This window comes from Anopheles merus, chromosome 3R (genome assembly GCF_017562075.2).
Source record: "Anopheles merus strain MAF chromosome 3R, AmerM5.1, whole genome shotgun sequence".
In the NCBI taxonomy this organism is placed as follows: Eukaryota; Metazoa; Arthropoda; class Insecta; order Diptera; family Culicidae; genus Anopheles; species Anopheles merus.
The window spans coordinates 1,675,308-1,701,494 of record NC_054084.1 but is presented as its reverse complement, the minus strand read 5'-3'; the positions used below and the strand labels follow the sequence as shown (position 1 = coordinate 1,701,494).

The 26,187-nt window shown below is 47.6% G+C and overlaps 1 protein-coding gene across 1 annotated transcript in view; it reads right to left on the bottom strand.

Annotated features, from left to right (window-relative positions):
• The window catches only part of LOC121595897 (LIM domain transcription factor LMO4), a 166,735-nt gene that overhangs the window by 121,146 nt on the left and 19,402 nt on the right, over positions 1–26,187 (bottom strand). Inside the window, exon 3 of the mRNA XM_041920283.1 lies at positions 9,981–10,026. The gene's annotated coding sequence lies outside the window, so the exon portion shown is untranslated. The remainder of the gene's footprint in view (positions 1–9,980; positions 10,027–26,187) is intronic.

The window sequence follows — 26,187 nt, the reverse complement described above, 5'->3', positions numbered from 1 at the left end:
CTGCTCGCCGTTAAAGCTCATGTAGCCTTCAAGAACGCAGCGCGCAAGTGGAGGGAGCGAAAAAAAAGTGTTGAGTAATAAATTCAACAACTGCGCCAACCTTCTTCAAGCCCTGCTGTCGCTGATGAATGTGTGTGCAAGCTCGGAGCATATGCTACAAAGGTTACCTTCATAGCGAAACATCTTGCTAGACATGATAAACCAGAACCAGATCGGTAGAAAAGAGGATCATGCGGGATCTAACAACCCGGACGGACCCGAGCAGGTGAGATAGAGTGTAAGCCCTTGTAACCGTGCTGGAAGAACACAAGAAAAGGGGTGAGAAAAGGTTGTAAAGCACCAGCAGACCTTTGAATTCAGAGACCACAGTCAACGCCTTGCACAGAACCTGAAGCGCTGAATTAAGAGTGAGTGAACAGAAGAATGAAAAAAAAACCCAGAATTAACGAACCACCTCTCTACTAGCATTCAATGGACCTCGCGTGAGTATGGCAAGTTCTAATTTGGATAGACGGTGCTAATTAGGTGCGCATTGTGCATGCATCTGAGCGCGACGCTCGACCGGAGGATATCCCTCCGCTTTCTCATTAGACGGCCACGTGGAAAGGAGTGAGTGAGTGTGTGTGCATGATGGGGACGAAAAAGGATTCGATTAGGAGTACCATTGTGTGGCTCGTTACGGGCGAATTATACGCTGCTGCATGAACGAGAATAGCAGGAAAAAAACCCAGAGTTCCGAAGGTATCACAAGGACAAAAGGACGTCTTAACCTGGACCTGCCAGAGTCTTCCGCTGGTACCAGGAAAGCTGGATACACATCTCCTCCTAGAATGGCTGTGCTACGGATTCATTATTTTGTCTCGCTGTTCGCTGCTTCTTGTTCGCTTACTCGCTTTGTCTGCGCTTCAAAGTCACCCGAAAACCACAATGCCATTATTTCTGGCTGATGATGGATTGACTCACGAGGGATGAATGATCTTAATTGAGTTATTGTACACGGCTGTGACGCTACACACACGCGGGAACTCGGTGAATTGAACTCGTTCCCTAGTATCGGGGACATTGGGAGTTGAACCTCGGTAGCGGTTGGTTTTTTATTTGCAGTCGCGTACGAGGCTTTAATTGAAGCAAAGAACGCATTAGAATAGCTCAACCAATCCATCATTCTGAGGTGCTATGTGTTCCAAATCATATGATAATGGCACCACTGAAATCGAATCCTAATTTAAGCTCTCAATTGAGGTTATTTGCTCGTGGTCTACTCAGACACCATTTAATTGAAAGAATACAGCTCATTCAAACGTAGAAACTTGATTTAAAAATTAGCTCCTTTTGTACATCTAGCTCGCTTCATTTCCTACTTAAAGTACGATTTACAGTGCGAAGAAGAAGAGTCAACCGCCTAGCTTTACTTCGGATTCATTTTAAACTAGTTTATTTCTGTAGTTTAAACTGTTTCACACAAGATCTTGCCTTTACTATCACAAACGTTCCAAAACCTCAGCCTAAAAAACCTTCTAAACACATGCCACCTGACGCCGGCTAACATGCCGCAACGCGAACCGGAGTTTACGGAAGCTATTTGCTTATGCAAACACACGCTTAAAACAGCATCAACAGACCCTCCGGGAGACGGCACCACGGCACTAGCACCCATGAGTCCATCCCGTGACCATCTGGCCGGTTGGACTTTGGGTCTCCCGGCTCGGCTGCCTACAGTTTGTTGTCATTTATACGCACCAACAGGCGCCACGACGTTTGCGTGCACAAACAATCCACGAACGCGTGGAGCGTGTGGTACCATCGCGATATCGTGAGGCTATTTGGCCCAGCTGCATGCGGGAGGCATCAAAGGGGAGAAACATAAAGGTAGATGCACTCGATTTTCGTGTGGCATGTCTACTTTTTTTTGCCGCAGTTGGTCGGTAATTCCAGGTACTAAAGCTCTCAGCTGCATTTTGCACACATCGCTTGGCACGTAGTGCTACAGAAGGAAAAGGGAAGGGTATACAATCAACATCCCAAAATAAACTGCATCTCGTCCAACCTGGTAAATCGACCAGGGCCAATGTAACCTTAATTTGGAGCTTAAAAAATCGCCTCCTTAATAGGACATTGCCAATAGCACTCACGCAGGCCTTGGTGCACGCTCCAAATATTTACATAAGCAACTCACGAGTGTAAATATGGTGTGTCGAGTTCGCCGAAAAAAAAATCCCTCAAACTTTGTTGTGCAAAAAACTTGCCCATTATTAGAATGAGTTTTACTTTTATCCTCCACTGATTGGGTCGCACTGATGGGTTTCTACTGTACGCACACAAGAGGGGAGATACAATATTTTTGACACAAGAAAGAGTCTTTGCAGGGACCCACGGACCCGGGTGGGGGGTACTTGACAGCCAAGAGCAGCTCCTTCTTTGAATAGCATTAAACGGTGAAGTAAACCCATTAGCACACAACGACGGTCGGTAGGAAACACCGCTCTCCCCATGCGAACGTACGATCTCGCCGGTTGAACTTGTCGCTCGCTCAAACTCTGCCCCAAGCCCCCGTCTAGCCAGTGTCTTGTTACCCGATCATCGGCCACGTTTTTGACAAGCGATCATAAAACCTAGCCAGCCAGCCCCAAATCCCAACCCACCCAACCGCACTCGGCATGACGCACTCTCGGCTTCCAATCGCCATCAACGGCTCCATTCATGAATAATTATAAGCTGTCCACTAATGGTCCGCGCCTGGCACGGCGTCGCGGTGGGCAAAAGTGTGAAATAATTTTGAGATCACGTTTTCCCTGCCGATAGCGGACTGACATGAGCGGATTTTAATTGACGTATGAGTCAGCGACGCAGACCCTGCAAGAGATTTGGAGGTGATTGAAGATTGGACCACTCACCAACAAACCATCGCCTTTCTTTTCTTCAAGAATGGGGCTTGCGGATGGGAAGAGAACAGCGAAAAAGCAGCAACTACTTCCTCCGAAAGAATACGAATTACGACAAACATCAATTGCAATTGGCTCCGAAAAACAACCCACTTTGGTCAGTAAAGTGGATCAACGGCGTCGTAAAAGTGAATTGATTCCGTTTCCAATTCTTCGTGCTTCCCGTGCAAATCCCGCTCCGCTAGTGCCGCCCCGTGCGGATCACTTGCCGACTGCTTTATGTGTCACTTAATGCACTCTCTTTTTATTGCCAACCAACCAAATCGATAGCGATATGCCGTTTCCATTAAACCACTTGTCAAACACTTAAGCGAAGCCCCCCCTAAGCGGACCCCATAAACCTTAAGCCGGAGGAGATTCTGAGCGTAATTTCGTGCCTTTGCCGCTTTGCCCATTGCCCGGCCTGCACGCCAAAAGTGTTCCGAAAGGTGTGCGTTCAAGCTCGGTGTTTGCTTGGGTTCCATACCAATGTCAGGAGGCCTCTCCCAGCACACTAAGTACCGAGCCGTGCCTGCAGTGAGACCGTTTCATTATCGATTCATCATTGAAGCGCTAATAACCTGACAAACATGGAATAAATAATAAACTGGCCGGGCCGGGCCGGGTCTATTTTGGTACGGGGGCGTAAATCGGGGCCTTTTTCTTGGCCATTGGCCCTGCCCGTCCCAGGCCGGAGGCTTGTCCCATTAGTGGTGCGAAGGTGGGTCTCCTTAGCGTGGGGTTGTGACCTGGGATGGGACAAACCCCGACAGACATGTTCTAATTCAGTGTAGGTGAAAAGTGGAATAAACAGTCTGCTAAAGGTCTTGGACTTGGGGAAAAAAGGAATAATTAATAATGAAGCCTACAAAGACAACCTACGTACAGCTTTACACAAAGTTGTGCTGGATATTTCCAGGAAGTGCTCTTGTTGTAGCCTTCTATTGTAGATCTTTTTTAACTCACAGCTGCTTTGTTGCTGTAGATCCCATTCATGCAATAAACCGTTCCATGGAACTTCTTTGTAATAATCTTTGCGCTGTTCCCTCCATCCCGTTGAAATCGGAGATGAATGCTAATAGGGAGCTTCTGCCAACAGCTCAATGATAGACGATCGAATGAATCGATTAGTGGGAAGTGTTGAGCAATTTTCACTCTGCGAGTAAGCGATAGCCGCCCTGCACGACGCTCGCAGCAAGACGGCTATCAAAAGCGAAAGACGGAATCATGGCAGGAAGGAAGCAGCGGAAGCATCGTTGAACGCGATAATACGCTGTCAGTACTGAGAGCTTGTAAGACAAGCTGACTTGCTTTGCTGGTTTGAAGCAAAAGAAAAATGAAGGTTCAACTCCAACTGGTCATTTTCTTGTTTCAGTTTACACAAACCTGACAGAAAGAACCTGTTCAATATATTCATGCCATGACCTTACCCCTTATTAAAGATCGAAACTGCAATGCAATCTTATCAGGCTAATAGAATTGGAAATGCTAAAGCTGACCGTAAAGATTCGATTATCTGGCCGTAAACATTATTAGTTTTATTTGTTTCGATAGCTTCTATCCTGTACCTCTGCAGCGCATGAATGAAAGGCGAAGGAACGCTTTTCCTAATCCGGATATTTCTAGAGATAAGTTGATTCATTCAAAAATTAAACAGCGGTCGAGAAATAGACTGAAATGGTCAGCTCACCCTGTCGGTTTCCACCACATTCCAGCGCTTATCAGGTGTGTTTTGATTAAAGTCCGGATAGCATGCTGAAGAGGTCGGAAGGGGAGCTACGAAACAAGCTTTTAAGTATCAGTTCATAAATAGTTAAGTAGGAATGAAGGAGCCCACCAGACACACACAGATACACTCTCTATCGGATCATTCCGTACTGAACGATAATCGTCAAGATAAGCCAAGTTGGAGCATAATTTAATCAACGAACGGTTCCGAAGCAGCTAAACTACGAGAATTGAACATTTGATTAAACGGTAAAGTGGGTCAAACTTGATGGGGGAACAACGATCATAAATCAAATTCATGATTTGATTAAAAGTTACCGTTCCGAGGCAATAAAAATCGTCCAACTTTGGAATTCTAGCAGCATTCGGAGATGGTTAAATGCTTGATGGTAAGATTCGATGATTCAACTGTTCACACAAAAATATTGTCTTACAAAACCAAATCAAAAGGCAGATGACACGATACCAAAACAGCTGCAACAAAAACTACACTCACAAAATGCTTTTCCCTAAGTGGAACTTCTCCTTAGCCCTGAACGCAAGAGCTCCTACAATCGACGATTTCAGCTCGATTTCAGCTAAGATTTCGCGGATGACTTCAACGGGAACTGGCAGAAGGGGGAAGCTTCAGCTTCCCCGGGGGCGAACCTGCAGCCGTTACTGAAGTGCTAACTAATATGGGAAAGATAAATATTTACCCAACTCATCTACTCCTCCGGTCCCTCCTGGCTGCAGGGTGTGGTTGATGATGACTTCTCGGACGAAGACATTCTGAAGCGTGTGTATACTAAAGGGTGGTGTCTTCCTTCAACACACTGTCTGGGTCGGTTTGCCCGTTCACCCTTGCCAAGGTGGAAAACTCGCACCGATTTCTTCCGCCCAGAAAACATCCAAAGAGTATCCCACAACTCACGCTCTTGTGAGTGGGAAAAAGCGCAACAAAAAAGGGCGTGCATCGCTTCCGGTGCAGTGAAAGATTTAACAGAAAATAATTAACGATGATAGGGAATCGCGCAATCAGCGCGCCTATTATCAGCGCACGAAACCGCCAAACCAAACGTCGCCACCTTCGTATGGGAAAGAAATGCACCTATGCACGGAATGAGGGGGAATTAAACGCGTCATTAGTGACCGCTTAATCTTCACACTTGCCGTGCCCGATGGCAGTTTTCTTCTCCTTTCCTCTGGGCGCAACGCAGGCTACACGCAAAAGCGCCAAGCTAAAAGATGGATGAACCACTGTTCCCACCATTGGCGCGCATTTTGACAGATTACCTTTGCAATTATCCGGGCACCCCTTTCCCGCCTACGTGTGCTCCCCTTCCCCGCTCATTCTCCCACTTGGTGGTTGGTTGCTAACGGTTGTCATCTGTCAACATTCTCCCGTCGCACTCCCGTCACTATCACCTCCCATCACCACCGACGACGGTGCGACACGTCCAGGTGACAACAAATCCGTCCAATTTATGATGGGAAATGTGACAGGCTGTCTCGGAATCGAACACGAAGGAAGATAATTATCGGCTACCATTTCTCGTGCGTGTGGAAGGCGTTTTTTTTCTCTCTCTCTCTCTACCACGTCGCTTGTTAAATGTGCGTGTAACGACACGGCCCCCGAGGAGAGGTATATGCAAATGTGCAAATGGCAGTGAGAAAGAAAAGGTGCATTACCGCAGGTTGGCACCATTCGGAAGCGTTGCGTGACACGTGTGCTTTTCTCCTGTGTGATGCATTTTTTGTCATTTTAATTTTAAAATTTCGTACAGTGGATTTTGAGGACATTCTTAATCCTGGCAGGAAACTAATCAAGGAAATGACGCACTCAAACATCCCGGAGAATTATTGCTACCAAGTAAATATGGAACTTTCTCCATCTCAGTAATGGATGTTGATTGCTTCGAAAAATGCCAATTTCCACTAAAGCGACATAATTTTCAACTTCCACGGTGTTCCTTTCCGTCTGCCCTCCTTTGCCATCCTTCTCTCCACATCATAGGCAACCGCCACAGAACAAGGGCAAAGTCACTCCGCTTGATGGAGGTAATATCGCTGTGGACAGGATAAAATGATACGCTATTTTACCAGCTGCCAGCTGTGGAACGCGGGCTCGGTGGCATTATTGCAAGGACAATACACCCAATGCGCTGCGGAACGGTGGATAAGCGCTGTAAGGCACCAAGATACAGCACCAGTTGGTCCGGCCAACCGATGGGTGCGAGACCGGGAGAAAAGCGAGATAAATCAGTGAACAGTTTTAGCTTTGGTTTTAAGAGAATTCATCCCAATCATCCGGGCTGTCTGGCCGCTTGCTGCCCTGCCATCCCTTGCGCTCAGCGGGAATGCAGCAACAGCGGCAGGCCGCCGCACGATTCAATTACGTTTATTGGTAATTATATAAAAAGGTTCTCCGGTTCAGGCGTAAGTTCCCTCGTTCTCTGTAAACAAACACAGGCACACAGACACACACACACATATATATCGGGAAACACATACACACTGGTACAGCGTGTGATCGGGGCCAGGTGGAAGCACAAGCGTCGACGTTCGAACGTCTGATTCGATTTATCCTTCGGGGTTCGGTTTGAAGATAGATTTGGTACACTTTACAATCCCAATCGATGGAGGGTCGATCGGGGAGGATCAGTACGAGCATTGCTGAATGAAAGCAATTTTTTTGTCAAATCGAATGGATGAAGATTATAATAGTTTAAAACCGGAAAGTCTCTTATCTAGATATGAATTGCAAGTGAATAAAAGTGCATTAGAGACAATATAATATGAAATCTTATTGCACTTTCAGCACTCAATCGAAGGCAAAATCAATCAAAATCTTTTCCTGTACTTTTCAACAAACAATCTTGTTCATCTCGTTGTTCAGAATCCCCTTCTTTGCTGTTCCCTTTTCCTTCCCTTTCGTTGCAAATAACTGTGCTACACAGAAGCAGTGCCTCATCAGCAAAGCGAACGGAGAATGATTCCAAAACGAATCGAGCTGGTCGGGAAATTCGTGCCCGTAAAGATGAAAAACTGAACCAAACAGAAGACACACACTCTCAGCAAGGGCTGTAGGAACAGACTGGTAGGTAACGGGGCATTGGGGAAGGGAGATATGATATAAAATGTGATAAATCATCCTTAATAATAATAACGATAATTCTCATCGTTTTGTAGATCGTTAAAAAAGCGAACGTGCGAGAGTGAGAGGTAAACCATGCGTCTGCTCGTTCGTTCCCTGTTCCAGCCCCTGTTGCCGGCTAGTTAACGCGCACAGCAACACTTTCCATCCATAGGTTAAGGGAAGGAAGGAGCATTTTCCCTAAACTGTTCGCCAACGAACAGGAGAAGCAGTGGGCCACCATAATTGTTCCTCCACTGTCAGATGCTAGTTTGCCACCCTTGGCACCACTCACACACACTCTCTCTCTTTCTCTCACACACACTCATCGTTAATCGGAATCATAAGAAATCAACCATCCAGCCCCGGAGGGTTTATTATTGAAAAGTTCGCACGTACCAGCAACAGCAACAGCAGCTCGGGAAGAAAATAGTAATTGGAAAAAAGCACCAGCACCAGCACAACACTGGTAGCCACGGTTCGAAGGTGCGAATGAAGGGACGGACGCAAACAGCTGACTCATCTTCCCCTCATGCACACGTGGAGCGAGGGACCCAAATCGAACGAGCAGACACACACACACACCTGACAGAGTCTGAAACGATGCAATCGACACCGAACGGAAGGAAACATTTGCCCCGAATGGTAAGGCCTCACGTCATTTTGCTCATTTCATCCACCCAGCCAGCTAGTGATGAGCAGCACGGCGAGATGAGTTGGCAGAAAAGCCCTGGGCACGGGCTCCCGGGGCGGGTGTGGAGTCAGGCCTTCGGGTGGTTAAGAAGATGAGATTTGAGGACTTCTTACCTAGTCTTTTTTTCTCCTTTCCACAACATCTTTAGTGTGCATCTTGGAGAATATGATTGGCAGCACGTGTTCGTGGCTTCCCACTTGCCCAACGTCCGGTGGTGCTCTCTCCCTGCCACCCAAACACACGCGTGTTGGCGTTGCAAGGAAGTGAACAATTATGAATGATGAGAACGATTAGCGGTTGGATTTGTAGACGAGCGTGATTTGCTGGATTTTCTACCCTCCCCACACACACACACACATACACACCCAAGATCGCTTCCGCTTTTCCGCAGCGCAGCGGGAATTATCTTGTTTGGGCGGTTTGGAGTAAATAAAGATGCGAGATGTAGATAGCTAGATAACACGCTCACACGCTGCGAGTCCTGCTGGTGCGATGGGTTTTATCGGCTTTGTTGGTCACTTTTTTCAAGGGACGGGCGTTGACCACGTAGCGCAGCTGATGGGATGCAGCTACGGGGTGAATCCATTAGGGGATGCTCTCAACAAGTCAATGGATTAAAGACTCCTCGACGATTGACAGCCCGTTGTGGACGTCAAACTTCCACTTCATTTGTCCACGAACCATTACCATTACGATCCACGCAATGACAACTTTATGAAAATGTCTTTCAAGGCTAGGTCCACCACTGAACGGCTCCGTCTAGCTTTATTCCAGCTCCAGGACAGCTCTACTCCAGTAATAGCTGTCTGCATCTGCCCCCCTCCGGCTAAGAGCTCTGTGACGCTTTTGTCTATGCTTCAATCGTACCTCTTTCAAGTCCGCTCCGCTTCACATCCGCACGATTAGCTAGAATCGCAATCGGAAACCCCCGTACCCCCGACCAAAGGGCCGAAACGGTTCCAAGTTGTCCATCCGCACGGAAACGAAATGGTCAATCATTCATTAGCAAATAAGATTAATTGTTAATCATACCCCGGGAAACATGGGTCGTGGTCAAGCCTGTCCAGAAGCGCAGGCCACTCGTTCAATTAGGGCCCATTATCTCGATGATTAGTTGAGCTTTGTGTGTAATGTCGGTGTCGTTGTGTGTGTGTGTGTGTGTGTGTGTGTGTGTGTGTGTGTGTGTGATGTCCTTCGGCGATGAAGATGGTACCGTCCGTCCGGAGCGTCGGATCATCAAGTGGCCCTGTCGGTTGTTTCGCCCGTGCATTATAGATGACCATCGCAACGTGGTCCTAATGGGTCCACACGCACATGCGACGGCTCTGTTTTCCGTGCCTTGTTCCTTGCGGAAATGTTTTGTGGATGGATTGTGTTACACAGGACAGTTAGTAGCGAGTAGTGGGCTAGGAAAGGGAATGGAATGGACCAGTTGTTCTCACGAAGGGTCACTTGAATAATGCGTCTCCAGCCAATGCTCGGCGGCACCGTCCGCCACTTCAAATCGATTCCAACCGCTTACCTGGTGGCTGTTGAGGCCGATTTTGTACCGAGCGCTTGTTGATGGACTGTAAATAAAAAATAAGAAAGACCGATATTAAAGTTCCTGGTTTGAGAACGTACACAAAAGATAATTCGTATCAATAAGTATCGTTCGTTGACTTAAAAGGGCGCTCTTGAGACAACAACAATTGGCTTTTATAAACATTCATTGATAAGTAAAGGGAAATGATATCAATTCCAATTGAAGCATTTGTAGCATTCCAACGATTTTATGATGAAAGTCCCTTCGCCAACTACAGCACAAATTTATGCTTCTCTTTCAATCTTTCCCACAAACCGGAACACAGAAAGATTTCAAACTTATTCGCATCTTTGCCGAGTTGGCAACGTCAACCATCGTTAACCGTTCCACGGTTTGACCTTCTAACCCGTTAAACACGACTTGCTTCGTCGTCTCTTCCACACAGCAAAAGCTGTCAAATATAATCTGCAGGTGTGCGAACGTGACTCGAAGCCGGAACCGTTTTACACACTGTTTTCCACATACAAACACACACACACACACACACTCCGACACCACACGAATCAGCTGTTTTCGACCCATTTCCCACCAGTTTGCTCCGTTGAATTTCTCCGGCCAAGAAACGACGGGGACGGTGGTTTCCCTTGCACATGGGAAGTATGAATCGCGTGCTGCACATTTGGCTCAAGCGTGAAATGGGCCCCGCGGAATGGACCCCGTTATCTTGCTGCCAGGTGAAATCAGTTTCGCTTTCCGGTAGATGGTTAGTGCAAGTTTATGAGAATGTTATTTTATATTTTGTTTAACATACAAAGAGAAGACATTTGTGGCGTTAAAACAATACTATAAAGGTTAAGAACTTCCCTCTGCTCATGTTCTGGCAATGTTCACGCATCATCATCATGATCCAACCGAATTGCGAAAACACTAACGCGATACACTTATCATTATGACGCGATTCCAAATGATGATGACTGACTACTTTCCAATGATGATAGGTTTAGAGAAGTCTCGAACAAGATCGGTTCCACTTATGGTAAAACAACCAGCAAACCGTTCCTCCACTGAGTTCGGCAACCATACAACCTCCCAGGAAGCGCCAAACGTATCGTTCGCATCATCCTTTTCGCAAAAACGCTAACACAACCACATACTACACACACACACACACACAGACACGCTTCACCCAAACGCCATCGCCAAACGAGCTAAATTCGATAATAAAACGTTTCATAACACGCGATAATGGCATACTTTATTAAACGCCCGGCTACGCCACGCCACAAATTTGCCACCACTTGCCCCATCAACCAACCCCGAGCCCCTCTATCCGAGCCCGAGCGCCAAAGTGACAAACGACCCCAGCATGCATCGGCCGCACCGGGAATGCAACCTCATCCTCGCCCCCGGAAAGGTGCATGCGTATGTAAAACCCCGTCGAACGACCGGCCGTCTCTCTGTTCGTGCGTGCGTAATGGCGATTAACCAACGAGCTTCCTCGTTTGACGGAATCGAAATTCATTCTTGCCGGTCGGGTACACTCCCGCTCCAAGGTTCTCCCCGGGGAGGAGGGACGGGGGCAAAGACGTGCGGAAACAAACCCTTTACAAGGCGCCCCATGAAAGCATTTGCGGTTTCACGGCAAACAGCACAGCACACCGTTTTGCACGACTTACCTTCCATTCCCCTCCGGCTGCCCGCTTTGCACTGGAAAACTGCATTATGCATGCGCGCATGCATGTTGTGCTGATGTTGTTATGTTTTTCATGTCGTTTTTGTGTCTCAAGAACAGCGCTCGAATGCGCCCGGACAAGAGCAAGAAGAAGCAGCAAAACGGAAGAACCCAAACACAGGCGCGATGCTTGGAAGCGAATGCCGACAAATGCCGCCTGGTTCGTGTGAAGGTTAACAACACGGTCGGTCAGAAGTGCAAGTGCCAACCCTTGGCGGAACCCCCGCTCGACTTCCCCTCTTGGGTTGCCAGCATGAGTGAAAGTGTGCAGTGGGAACACACATTCGAGGTTAGGCGTGTGTTTGTGGTACCGACACCTTGCAGAAACGCAGAGCTGATCGTGTGAGAAACCATTTTACCCCGACTTTGGTGTCTTGCAAACGCGAAATAATCGTAAAATATGATAGCTCAATTGATGCTGATTGGGATTGGGCTAGGGAGGAGCCTTTGAAGCTCCGAACGACGAGGTGCCGATGACGAGGTGCTAATAATGGAATAAGTGATCGCCATTGCTACAGCACGATCGTTTGTTTTCGGATGATCAAATTGATTTCATTGAAAATAGTAAAAGTGTGAAGTAATGCAAACCGGTTTTTGGACCTAAAAGCCTTTAGTCAAAACTGTTCAGCTTAGTCAACTCAAGCCAGCATAGCTTCAACATTCTATGAAATCGTTTACATGCAAATAAGGCTTGTCTTCCCAGAAACATAAAATGCACCATAAAATAAAGCTTCGTCCATGGTCTAAAAAAACAGCCCGTCTCTATGCTAGACGTCGATGGGTTGCACCTTCGAGCCTCACCCTGCTCCTTCCTGTCTAGATCCGTCACGAAAAGAAGCAACCAAAAGAAAAGCCCCAACAGCAAAAGCGTGTTATCCTTTCCTTCATTTTCCCATCCCTTTCCCATCGATCGATGCTCATCCCGTGTCACGTTTCACCTGCCCTGCAGCACCAGTCAAACCCGCTCGTCCACCGATACCGACACCCGGGACTGCCACGACCACCAAGGTCCCTAAGGACCGCTCTAGCACCACCAGCACCAGCTCCCAAAAAGAAGGCAAGAACGTGGCAAGTAAAACAACGCACAGGAACAGACACATCGCAATCAAGCGCACCGCCCTCGATCAGATTCGGACAATATCGGTTTCCTCTGTAATTTTCAGCTTACGTGAGACATATAATTTAATTTTAAACACCATCCACCAGCCCAGGGTTTTCGAGTTCTTCCCCCCCCAGCACCGGCTCTGTCTGTCTGTCGCTTGGGAATGGTGTACACCCCTTTTGCATGGCTTGTACCCACAGTTTCGTTCTGAGCCGTTAAACGGGCACGTTCTGTGCGGGAAAGTTGAATCTAGCCCGGGGATATGAGAGAGAGAGAGAGAGAGAAAAAAACACAACGCGGTAAGGCAGCAGAACCTCCACGAGTCAGGTGGTTTTTTTCTGTTCAGAGGGGTCCTTTGGTTGGTACAAAATCTCTCCTTTGCAATAGAAACGCCATACCATGCGCGAAAACTGACCATGAAGAATGGTATTAGAGATGTCCTGCGGGCCCAGCAGCGGTTCAGTCTAGGTGGCTATCGGTTCATCGCTTTTACAACCAAGCGGCCCGCGAGCAACGTGCACCAGAACATGGCAATTTGTTCCGTAGCCATCGATTCTTCGCGAACCGAGAACTGTGTGGTGCATGCTTGGATGGATTGATGTGCTTTTTTTCCACTGCGGCTTAAAGATGATCTTACTAGCTCGAAATATATTGAAGGAAGCAGTTCAAAGATCAGCCCGGAATGACTATTTATGGAGCAAGTTTGCTCTTTCTATGGCACACAAAAGATGAAGATGACTATTTCATTATCTTGTTTAACACATTTTGCATAACCTGCCCCAAACACTTCAAGCAATGAAGTTAATTACATCAGCCATAATAGGGTTAATTCCCATAAATAATATCAATTTACATTTTAGCTTTTTTTAGAGTACAAACGATCTGAAACCTGCAAAAAACTTCCCAAACGTACCTTCCCTTTGCTCAACGCGAGCTCTCCATTCCACCGGACCACAACAATTTGTGCATTCTTAGCTAAAGCCGCTCCACTCTGACCCCTAGCATTCCATCTTTGCATCTTCCTCCTGCCTCCCTCCCTCTGCAAATAGTTTCCCTGTGCCCTGAGGCGTCGGGCGTATCCCCACTACGGAGTTTTCTTTCTTTTTCGTGTTTCCTTTTTGCTCAAACCTCAGCACAATCCTCCATCGCTTCCAGTTTCCAGTTCCCCTTCTGAGCTCGTTTTGGTGTTGGGGCATCGCTCTGGTTTTTGTTATAGCTATAACCACCACTTTAGGTTTGAAATGTAAATTATAGAGAATTTCGCCCCTCCTCACCTGTAATTATTGTATACAGTCACCTATTACCGCGCTCTATGATTATTATCGGGACGCTCACGAAGGTGCTGTTTTCGGGGTTGTTTTGCTATCTGTTTGTATTGAGGAGGGTGAGTATCAGAGTGGATGGCTCGGAAACGGAAGGAGCCTATGCTTACACCCACCTCACGAAAGTGCGGGTCAAACTCTTGCTTTTCCTGTAGGGGAAAAGAAAAAAAACCAACCAAACCCCAACAGACAACGATATTAAACACTTGAACCGTGTGTTGTTTTAGCGTTTAAAGAGATCCACACCAACGTGGCTTCGCTGGAGCAGCAGAAACCCCTTCTCTCCTTCATTACGGTCATTATCGGTAGCTCAGGACAACCGGATTTGAGATTCATTAGTGCCTGGCCAGTCAATCAAGATGTGAAATCTTCGTCGGAAGTTTATTTCCACGATAATTAACAAACTCCAGCAAACCACCGCCACCACCACCGCCAGTTCCCGTGCTGCCGTTCTGCGAAAACGGTTCACCTTTCGGGCCCAACGGCTCGTGTATGTGTGTAAGTTTCAAAGTTTATCCTACCTTGCTTCCTAGCCTCCACAAAAGATAGCTACTTCAATGCAACAACGGTTGCCAAATGGGATCTCCCATCGCTTTCGATGGCCCACCTTCCCATCTCCCAGCAAAAAACCCTCCCCATCACTCTCGGTCACAAAGGAATTCAATTTTCACTCAACAACCTGCTGCCATCGGAACGTGCATCAGCAACCCGGAGCAACATGCCCTGGACACACACACACACAAACATCCCCCAGAGACGGTTTCGGTCGGTTTGATAACTTCTGCGTGTAGATGTAGACACCGAGGCACACTCTGCCCGGGGAAAGCCACAATCTCGGGGCATCGGGTTCGCGGTACCCAAATTTTGCCGTCTAATTCCCACCTACTCCCCACCCACGCGTGGACACTGGGATGTGGGCGAAAATTCAATTGCATCCTACATGTCCACGGAGAAGCTGGGAGGATAATTGGATAAATAGCAACGCTGTGTGCAGGCGGCTCTGTGTGCTTCTTCTGTTGGTGTTTTCTTCCCCACCAAACCATCGGTATCCAAAAACGCAAAACTCTACGCTGGTCATGTTACATACACACACACACACGGAGAGAAGGGAAGAATCCAACGGTTCCGACGGTTCTTTGGCATCCATCCAGCAGGAAAGAGAGTACCATCTCCGGTTGCAATTCGGCACAACTGCAGCTGCACTTTACAAATGAATGCACACGTACACACACACACACACACACACACACACACACACGCGCTCAGACACCGAATGCCATCGGGTGAAGGATGGAAAAGGCATCCAGCCGTACGCTGTGTTGCCTACTACTTCGACGATAATTGAAGTAGTACCGGAAAACCCCCTGGCAGTAGTGTATTGTGCCACGTCAGCAACGGCGGGAGCGCATCCTGGAGGAGGGGAGAAGGAGCCTGCAACTCTGCGATGCTGATGCTGACGTGCCCAAAAAACGAAACGAAGATAATGAAGGACTCTTGCGGCGAAGGTTCTAGCCACAGCTAGCCGAAAGTTGGAAAACGGGCCCGAGAGCCGCGCCCGGGAAGGGGCTGATCGGGCGCTAGTGAGCCTGTCTGCCTACCATCACTGCTAATGCACCATCCGCACTCGTACCTCACAGTGCTGATTGGCTTCTCCCTCCTTTCCCCAACCTCGCAGTAAAGCTCGCCATGGCCCCTAAAACTAGCCCAACTCGGACTCTTAACCCGATGCCTCTTTACGAACCCGCGCGAGATACAGCGCGGTATGGGATAGATCGAGACAAGATAGGCAAGATCCCGGACGTTCACGCGCGCGCACTCGCGCCCACTTTCCGCACATAAAATTCATACATCGTTTGGCAAAATGAGGGCGGATAGGAGGCGAAAAATAGCTGCAGGCTTCGAAACTTTAAAATTATTTAATTAAAATTTCAAACTGTAAATGAGAAACTGCACACGAGTTGCACTGGTCGAGGTCCTTTTTCCACCTCCCAACTCGTGGGCTCGTTTGAGATGAGACGAGGTGGCGCTACTCAAGAACTAGCTACTACCATCTCCTTGTGCCTGCTCCTTTTCCAAGATCGAGCTTCAAGTATTGATGCTGCATTGCCCGTCCGGATGCGCTACGCGTCGGTGTGTGAGTTATCTCACGAGATGTCTTCTGGCTTCTGCGCCACCGACGCCCCACTCCACTCCACAAGTGCTAAATGAACTCCTGCACGAGGGTTTGTGATGTATGCTGTTCCACAGAGTGCGCTTCTACCGGGCGCACGTTCTCGCACAAACAGCATACCAAAACTTTTGCCTTCTTTTTTCCTCCAGAAGCTACGCCCGGTGCATCCAGAGCAAGGTCGTGTGCATCGAGGTGAGGAACGAATCAAGACGAGCATGGGTGCCGGAGTGGGTAACACTTTAGCAGCTCGTGCAGCTCAATGCTCCATGTTTGTATGTTAAATGAGAAGGAAAAACAAGTGAGAAAAAAGTAAAACACAGACACATACACATACACACATACACACATGCCCAGCTGCATCAACAGACAGCTCTCAGCTCAGAAAAAGGATCGGAGAAGCTCCAAAGGATCAACCATGGACACAACATAACAACAAGCTAAAAACACTAGCTAAAACATAGCATGAATTACACACACACACTCACAGCGAAAGGGTAAAAAATAGGAGCAAAGAAACACGGACCAGTACGGTGGTGTAGGGACAACATACCGTCCAAAACAAAACCTGCTAGATACGTTACAACAGCGCCACTCTACAGCGCCGTCCTCGTGCAGGTAAAGTGCAGCCGTGGTGCAGGTTTGTGCAAAAAGGAAGGGAGTTGGTGGATTGCAAACGTTTTAATTAATTTATCCTACACTAGCGCACTATTTACTTGCTTCCATTTCCTACCACCGAGCTGCTTCCCCCTCTCACACACACACATCCCTTCGGCAAGTGCAGCACACCCAAGCCCCGGCACGGATTTTGATGAATGGTTCCCTGATATGGATACGGGAAAGCTAAAGTTTAGCAGCCCACTCACCACTACCACCACCACCGCCGTGTGCAGTGGAGGCAAGTGCATCTCCCCGTGGGGAGGAACGGAACGGCACGGGCCACTGCAGGGAGTTGTAAATTTTCGGTAGGAAATTAAATTGGCCGATAGTAAGTAATTGGAGGCCGGGTTGGACCGGCACAGGGCGCTTTAAAGCAGACGCTACCATGCGCTGATGGTACGGTGCGAGATAAAACTTTTGCGCTTTTAAAACTGGCTTTAAAACTTAAATTGCTTTTCGGTAACTTCCAGACAGAGCTGGACCAGGAAGTGGGGAGACTTCCATCATGCATTCAGGCATTGATTTTATAAAACACTAATGCTCATGAAGGTTATTACGGACCCACACTACAGGCAGCACAGGCATGGAAACGGAGCCTCACGTTTTGAAACCTTGCTTTGGAACCTTAAAGCCCGTAGCTACCTTTTTTACCCCCGTTCCGCAATCCGTTCGAAGAAGAAGCAAGCCAGCGATGATTTGCCAAACACCGGACAAATAAACAAACATTTCACACCATTCCATGCGAGCAACTTCGGCAGCTTTACCGGCTCAAAAGTTCTTAAAGTATTAAGCAGCAAATTAACAAACAAACAAACACAACAGAGCACATTCATCCACTCGCATGCTTCCGTGTGTGTTTGTGCATGCTGTATGTGGCCTTAAGACGATAACAGAGAGAAAGAGAGAGAAAGCGAGACAGTGAGTGCAGCCTCTTCTAATCCACTTTCCGAATCCTTTGCGAAGGGTTTTCGGGATTTGACCCAAAACCGCAAACAATTTCAACCACTCAAACTTTCTTCCCTCGACGGCCTCGAGGCTCGTCGGGCGGCAAAGCAAAAGAAAAGAGAAAAGAGACCACGACTCCACTCCAGGGGATCGGAGATGCATTCTGAAAGATTCTCACACCGTGTCGGGTATGTGTATGTGTGTGTGAGTGTGGCTTTGCCAAAATGCTAAACGCTACCCACTTGAGACCCAGGAACCAAACCTTGGCTGCCGTTTAACAATCGGCACACAGACCCTTGGCAACTTTATCTTCATCGTTCATTTATCGTACCCGTACCCGCACTCCCGCCCCTCGGGGGTATGGCTTTTTCCTTCTTTTCTTTCAGTGGGGTTTGTCGGGATTGCTTAAAGGCTAAGCTAAGGCTGTGCAATAAAATTTTGGGTTTTCTCTTCCTATTTTGCCCACTGTTATCCCTTTTGTTGGTGTGAGATGTTTTTTTGGATAAGAGAGGCATAAAAGGATAACACAGCCGAATGCAACTGCCTGAACTTTTGGTGAAGTGTCTAATCAAGCTTATCCTTTCGATTTCGTTCAAGCGAGGAAGAAATGCGGGATGATAGATACTTATGATACCTGGAGGGTCTAGTAGACCAAAAAAAGGGGTAAGTAATCCAGCTGCAGGTGTTCTAAATTAATTTACCCAAGATTGAGGGGTTTGTTTGTTTGAGAAACAATCAGCCTCTTGCACAGAGCAAGCATAAAAATGATTTGCAGCTACGCGAAGGGTAACCAAAAGCAAGTCAGCAATAAAGTAATAAAATTGGAAAAATGGGTAAGTGTATACCACTCGATCCTTTCCTCCTCGAACGAACGAACAAATTGCAAACCGTCAATAGAACATATCGCTCTCAATCTTATTCACGCGTAGCAAAGCGGTAAAGCTTGTTGCCCCGGCAATCACACCAGAACCACCGACGACTTTGCTTCCAGGTACTTCTCCTTCAAAGTACGCGGTGTAAACATACGCTTCTGCCGCAAAGATGCTGCCGTACATCGAGACAGAGACAGAGAGAAGGGCAAAAAGGGAACCAAGCATGCAGCAATAATCCGTACTGCAGACACGTCCACATGGCGTCCAAAAAAAACACAAACACACCAAGCAACGCAGGATGCCGCGGGTTGGATTTTAAACGCGAAAGAACAAACGCCCCCCTCCCCGACGCCAGATAGATCGGCCAAACACACAAAAACACGGGACAGCCGCAGCAGCAGCAGCAGCAGAAGAAAAAGAAGACAAGAACGCTCAGATAATAACACATAATTTCTCTTAACTGCGAACAGCTGCGAGGCTGGCAGAGGGCGAGATGCTGCAGTTCGCTTCAACCGAGATGGAATAAAACCCCAAAACGCCACCGTGTCCGTGTGACCGTGTACCGTGGCAAACGGTTACACACACCCGCAGCTGATGCCTGCACTTTCATCAGGTAAAATCGTAGTTTCTACGGTCATGCCCATGCCAGAGTTGCACGCGGGAACGCGGTGATAAGCCGCTGGCGAAAAGTGCGCCCTTCGGTACGCACGATTTCCCGCACGCCCTCACGCAAAGCCCTAATGAACCTGCTGCCGGTCGTGGTGGCCCGTCTGCTGGTGTGAGTATGTTTGAATTACACAAATTAAATTTCGTTCCGTATTTACATTTCTTATCACCTCGACCAGACCTCGGGTTCGCTTCCTGTGCGGGTACGCCGTCAGGGTGACGCATCGTTCTGACGGTTACCACGCTTCAGGTTGGCAATGCACAAGCGTGCCAAAGAGCTCCCGTGAGGTCAGTGTATATGATGGAGCGAAAAAGAAGCGACCTGGTGGTGCTGGTATTTACTTCTCCTTTACCACCACCTTTCACTCCGTTTCGGGGGTTTGGTGCCCGAGCCAACAGACCGCGCGCTACCGGAAGGGAAGAGCACGAAAAACGGGTTAGCAGGGATGTGCAGAAGCTTTTATGAGGGCGATGTAAGATAATTTTTATAAATGACAGTACCGACCGTGTCCGCATCGGACGGACAGACGGAGACGCTGACAGTGTAAGAGAAGGAGAGGGAGAGAGAGAGAGAGAGAGAGAGAGAGAGAGAGAGAGAGAGAGAGAGAGAGAGAGAGAAAGAATGAGAAATGCACCAGTGAAAGCATCGCTAATGCAGCGTGGACGCGTTTATCTTTGGTTTTGGGGCTTCGGGAAAGGATTGCGGCATTTTCTGCTGCGACGTCCTGCGGCGAGTGGTTTTATTTGATTGCAAAAATTTGCCTTGCCTGATTGAACTTCAAAGGGAAACGTACCGAAGAATGGTATGGTAACAATAATTTTTATTAATGGTAAATTGGTATGCTAACGCAGACTTGCAAAAAACGCATCTTTTAATTGCTATTCTTCTCTTTTTGCTGTTTTTTGCGAAAAAAAACAGGCAAAAGACAATCATCAAAATTGACAAACAACACAAACATGCACGTTTAGAGAGAGAGAAGGAGAGTGTTTTTGCATGCATCCCACAAATTGCTTCACTCTAACCCAGGTCAAATGTCCGATCACTTGTGGAAGCTCAAAGCTCAACTTGACCCCAAAGAACGATGGTGTGCACGTTTCTCGATTGGCGACAACACACACACATAAGATCCAATTCAATCCCACTTCCATCATCTAACATCCATCCTGTCCGGTTTTGCCCTGTACCGAAGCCGAAACGAACACAAGGACACAAGGAAGTAAGCCGTCCGGCCACTTTCCTACGCTCGTCCTCGATAGTGCCCACTTGCTCTAATCTATTCAGGAATTAAGCATCCATAAGGACCGGGCTAACTTCCCTCCCGGGGAATGGGCCCTTTCCCAACCCCTCCAGGAGCCATCAAACGTTCCTCCCAGGAGAGAGAGCGAGAAACGGCAAAGATAAAAGCGACAGAAAGTCATCGACCATCTATCCATCTATTTTCCGCCAAATGCGTCCACCGGCGGACTGCTGCCAGTGGGACCAATGCACGGACCACGAAAGCAGGCAACAGCAGCAGCAGCAGAAAGTAATGAAAAAATACCTTTCCATCAAATATTTATCCCTTTTTTATGTATTTCACCGACTCGCCCGGACACGCGAGCCGACGCTCGATGCCATCTGGAGCGGTGAACGGCCACGGGGACATGGCAGGCACGAAACCCACACAAGAGAGAGAGAGAGAGAGAGAGAAGTATAACCTTTTTGACTTCGTTTTTATGATGATTTATTTAATAGATATTAATACCCCGACAGTCCCCCGAGCGGATCGATTGGCTACGTGCATCCTTTTTTCCTTTCTTTCTTTCTTTGGCTGTTTCTGTCCTCTTTTTTTGTTCGTTCTCGCTCTCCAGTGTCCAGTGTTGTCCAGATGACCGGATCGTACCATCCGAGCCGCAGGACTGGGAAATGGTTGTAAATCATATTTCCGAATGGTAAGCGTTCGCTAGCAGGCGGCATTGGGCGTTTGTTGGGCGTCTGCTGCTGCGTCGAATGATGGCTTTCCATCGGACACAGAATCTGGCCATCCTTGGGTGCTTGTCAAGCTGGTGGTCCGCGTTTTGTGAGCTTTTTTGTGTTTTGTGTTTTGGACACACCAACTCACCAAACGCTCAATCCAGATGATGACCCGTTTCGTGTGATTTTTGTCAGATTTATGAGGCGTTTGATGAATCTGAATAAGTTTGCATCCCATTTTGAAAGTGTTTAGTCAGGTTCAGGACACTTTTTTGGCAATATCTGGATCGGTTTTTTGGTTTTGGAGAACCATCCCAGACACTGCGTCACACGAAAGAAAAACATTCCACCATGCGTTCCTTACATTCCAACACGCATCAACAATCAATTATCGTTCGATTATGTTGGCTGCTATCATCTCGCCCTTTCTCCAAAGCTGCAACAAAAAAGGCGGATGAAAATCTCTCCCATAGAGATGGTAACCGAGTTGCCCGTCCATTACCGAGAGCAGAGTTCGTCTAATTGGAAAACAATTAAGACTAACAAGCGCAGCGTCTTGTGCTGCGAATCAAAACAAACGCTGCTTCGCAGAACTCCGGTAGGCGAACGAACCAGCGTCCGGAACCTGCGCCCGGCCCGGCCAACCGGTTGACATGCAAATCAACCCTGTCTGTCTGCCTTGCCTTGGCACTACCCTGTTTGTTGGTGGGATTCCCCGGGAGTAGAGCAAACCCAAGGGACCCGTTCCAACATAAGCTGCCATGTGAAGTTCGGGACGAATCGAGCTAACGATGTCAGTTCCCACCGACGCCAAAAAAGGCCTACACTAGCAAGGTCTTCCGGGAGAAGGATGCGCCCGTCGACCATCGACTTTCCACAGATGGTCCAATTAGTGCGTCTCGAGAACATCGGGGCTTTCTTTCGGTCAGACTGGCTGGCTGGCTGGCTGGCTGGCTGACTCTTCTCGGAGCGCCTTTTGCCTGGACTTCCTGGTAGATGGTGAACTTAAGGTTAGTCAAGGATAGACAACCCGGCGAGCATAACTCTATCCCAACGAACACCCTGGCACAGCGCGCGGTAGTAGTTCTCTGCAAATTGAATGGAATCATCCCTATCAGTGGTCGCTTAATGAGATATTAATAATTCTTGATCGCTTATCTTGATCGATCATTCGCGACGTTTTCGCCACTAAAGGGAAGCAGCGAGTTCCATTCGAACCGGTTGAGCCTTCTGAACGGTTGAGAGGTGTACAGGGCCGAGGGAGTTGAGCTTGCAGTGAGCAGTCTTAATAGAAACAGAGGCTTTAAGAAATTAAAGAACAAACTTGTTCGATGAAAAGGTTGCAGTAAAGCTTAGGTTTATTACAACGCTTCTTGTGTGGTCCCTAGTTGGATTACATGCTTGATTAGCCACTATGCCCCCAAACAACTTCTGTAGAGAAGCGTCTACTTAATCGAATAGCCGTTATTCCCAAGAAAGATTAAAATGATAATAAGCTTCAAGATGAAATTGAGGAGGCAACCGCAGAACTCAACATTCTGATGCATCCCAGTGAGAGAAGGCAATAAAGTGACACTCTTTATGACAGACAAGCATATAGAACTGTCAAAAAAGGTCTCTAAACAAGTGACTCCCAACTCTCTATGCTTGTTCTCGCTCGAAGACCCACGCGTGCAACGATTCAAATGAAGTTTCTTCCACACTTACATCACCTTTCGAATCCGATTCCAATCATAAACGGCTGATCGTAAAACTCATGCTCATCGAAAATTGAATCTCGTTTTCGTCCCACACCGCTAACCCGCAAAGGGTCAACCAGGTCAGCTCGCTTGGTGGAGAGGGCGTTTGGATCAGAGTTAAAAGATTAGCTAATCTAATGGTCAATCTACTTCCAAAACTATTTCGATCGGTTCAATCCAATCTGCGAATAAAACAATTGAAACGATTTCAACATTCCTGCACCGCTGGATGAAACGTCTTTAAGGCCCCGTAGGTCTAACGTCTGTATAGATTCCCATCGCACCCAGGCATGGTACACACACATACACTCACACGTACGGGCACTCTGTCACGATTTTTTGGAAGATCATCAACTTTGCATCAGCATCAGCAATGCTGACCCACATTTTTAAACCCGATCGACACAGCGGCTTTCAACATCGATGACGAACATGATGAATATAAAAAGAGAACCACACAAACACTCTGCGATCGGACGCGAAACCGGTCCGCCTTCCTTATGCTTTTGCACGCAAATTCTTTTCGCGTCTTTCACTTATCGTGGGCCGCCGGTCGATAATGATGTTGCCGCTGAAAGTGTGCAGTCACTTCACGATCTTCGCGAGCCTTCCAGGACGGGGACAGGAAGGGATGAACGTAATCCGTCGCCAGTCCCGTAGCCCCTAAACGAAGAAGTCAGCTAGCGAAAGCGGACTAATCGCGATTTCCGTAATCGTTCCCCATTTGCGGGTGATTCTAATCGATTTCTCAAAAGCCCCCACTTCTTACCCATTATCCGGGCTGGAGTGAATTGAAGGCAATACGTTAGCATTTCTTTTTCTGCCACTGCCTCCTCGGTGCGGGGACCGAAGACGGGACGAGGACCGGTTACGCTTCCTGCAGCAAATAATCTTTTAATTGATTACGCGCAGGAATCCAATAAAGCCCGAACGCGAAGTATTGCAGCAGTTGTCCTGCTCGCAGTGAAACTATTCCATTCTGAATCCGTCCCATAAGCAACGGTGTGAAACATTAGCGAATATTTCCTTACACTTTGCGGGGAGGCTCTTTGTAGAAGGCATCGCACGGAGTTAGACGCCAGCATAAGCACGTGCTTCATGCCCACTTTTCTCAATTTCTTTTTCTATGACCCACCAGCCACCGGCACGAGGTGGTGGCTCGATGACAAAAGTTTTAATTAAATATTTAATAAATTGATAATCCATTTTCATTATTTGCCCTTATCGGCTACCGATGCCACGCGGGCGCAAACAAACGGCGCCACGATAAGGCATAGCCTCTTATCCCCTCTTTAGGGGGCTTATGCTGCTGCACACCCCGTGAGGGAGCGCATAGCATCATTTGAACGGTATTTTAATCTGTTTTTGGAATTTTGCACCGACAAACGCATGACCTTCGGCGTTCTAGTTTGTGCCATCGTAAAATATGAATTAAAAACGCTGACATATCAGCGGGGTGATGAACTTTCGCGAAGGAAGTTGTTCTATTTTGACTAAGTGGCGCCTCTTTCGATTGCTACCGATTCGCCAGGTTCAAACGTGTGCCGGCAGCTCTAAGCGATTAATGTAGTGCGTGTGCGTTGCCCACTGTTTGGGTTTCGATTCCCACATCTATCATGTGGATGAGCGGGCGAGTAATTTGACTGCAGGGGAAAAGAGTGATTAAAACTTATATTTAAGACAAATAGAAGAAGGTGATTAAACGACAATCAACAGCTCACCAACAGTTTGTGGACGCGATCAATCTACCATAAAGCAACATATTACGATCATCAGCTCCACAACCCTTCTTCTTTGAACTATTTGTAGCACAATAAAACTATTATTAAACTGCTGAGTAGAAAAAACGGAAGCCTTGCAGCTTTAACTGACAAATGGATGGAAAAAAGTGCATCGCTTTGATTTCGAAACTGAATAATAATTATGCCATCGCCCACTATCGACCAATGTGGAAGTGGTCAACATTCATCATTCATTTTATCACCTACCAACGCCACGTCCCTGCCAGCACAACGTTTCCCTTACGTTTTCCGTCTTACTGCTAGTTTTTCACCTCTGACTGCCAGCAGCTGCAGCTGCACGTTAGCAAACAGAACGGGGAAAAAAGCGCCCCGAACAGCCAAATGGACATGAAACGGACGAGCAAAAAGCGTGGTTCGAGGGTACGGAGGTGTTCGAATAATTTTTATTTTAATGACAGTAATTATGGGCCGCCTCTATCCGTCGGCGGAAGGCCGGCCCGGAGAGTTTTGCGTTTAACATAAGCCACGCTGCACGCGGTGTGTATGTGCCTCATTTGGTTGAACTCAAAACCGAAATGCAAACGCGGGCACGCGCGCCCCGGAGCCGTGTATGCGGTGGTGACACTGCGGTGGTGTTCAGTTCCGGCCGAACCGCGCCAGTGATGACGTGTTAAAATCATTATCATAAATGACCACAACAAAGGGCGGCTAAAGTGATCCCGATTCCGGCGCTGCGATGGGCGATGTGAGAGGATACGCCGCACGGAGGGCGTACAGTTAAGCAACGCGACGCGAGGACAGAAGCAAAAACACAGGACGCTTCAACTGCAGCAATCCTCGCCTTGCGCCGCATCCTAGTGACAATTAAAATGACGATAGCTTTGCGATCCGCAAAGCGGGTCTGATAGCGATCGGTTTGACGAACGAATCAGCAGAAATAATTAAAACAACGCAGAGAAGGGACGCAAAAAAACGGCGTACGCACATTCAATGCAAAGTGGAATCATAAGTGCAAATAAACGGACAGCAATTGCAATGAGCATGCATTTTTCTTGTTTTGTGCCCGTTTTGTACATCATTTACGAGAAAAAATATTCGAGCTAAAGTTGCAATAGCTTCCAGATGGGGTGGGAAAAGACATGATTTTTACTTTAATCCTGAACGGTGCGTGATTTATCTCAAAAAACCGTCGAATTCTTTTTCTGAATGGCTTATAATAATTCACTTAAAAACAATCAGTTATGCTTGTTTCTCTTCTTGGCAGCTGCCAGGTCTCGGTGAAGCATTAAATCGGCAGCACGCC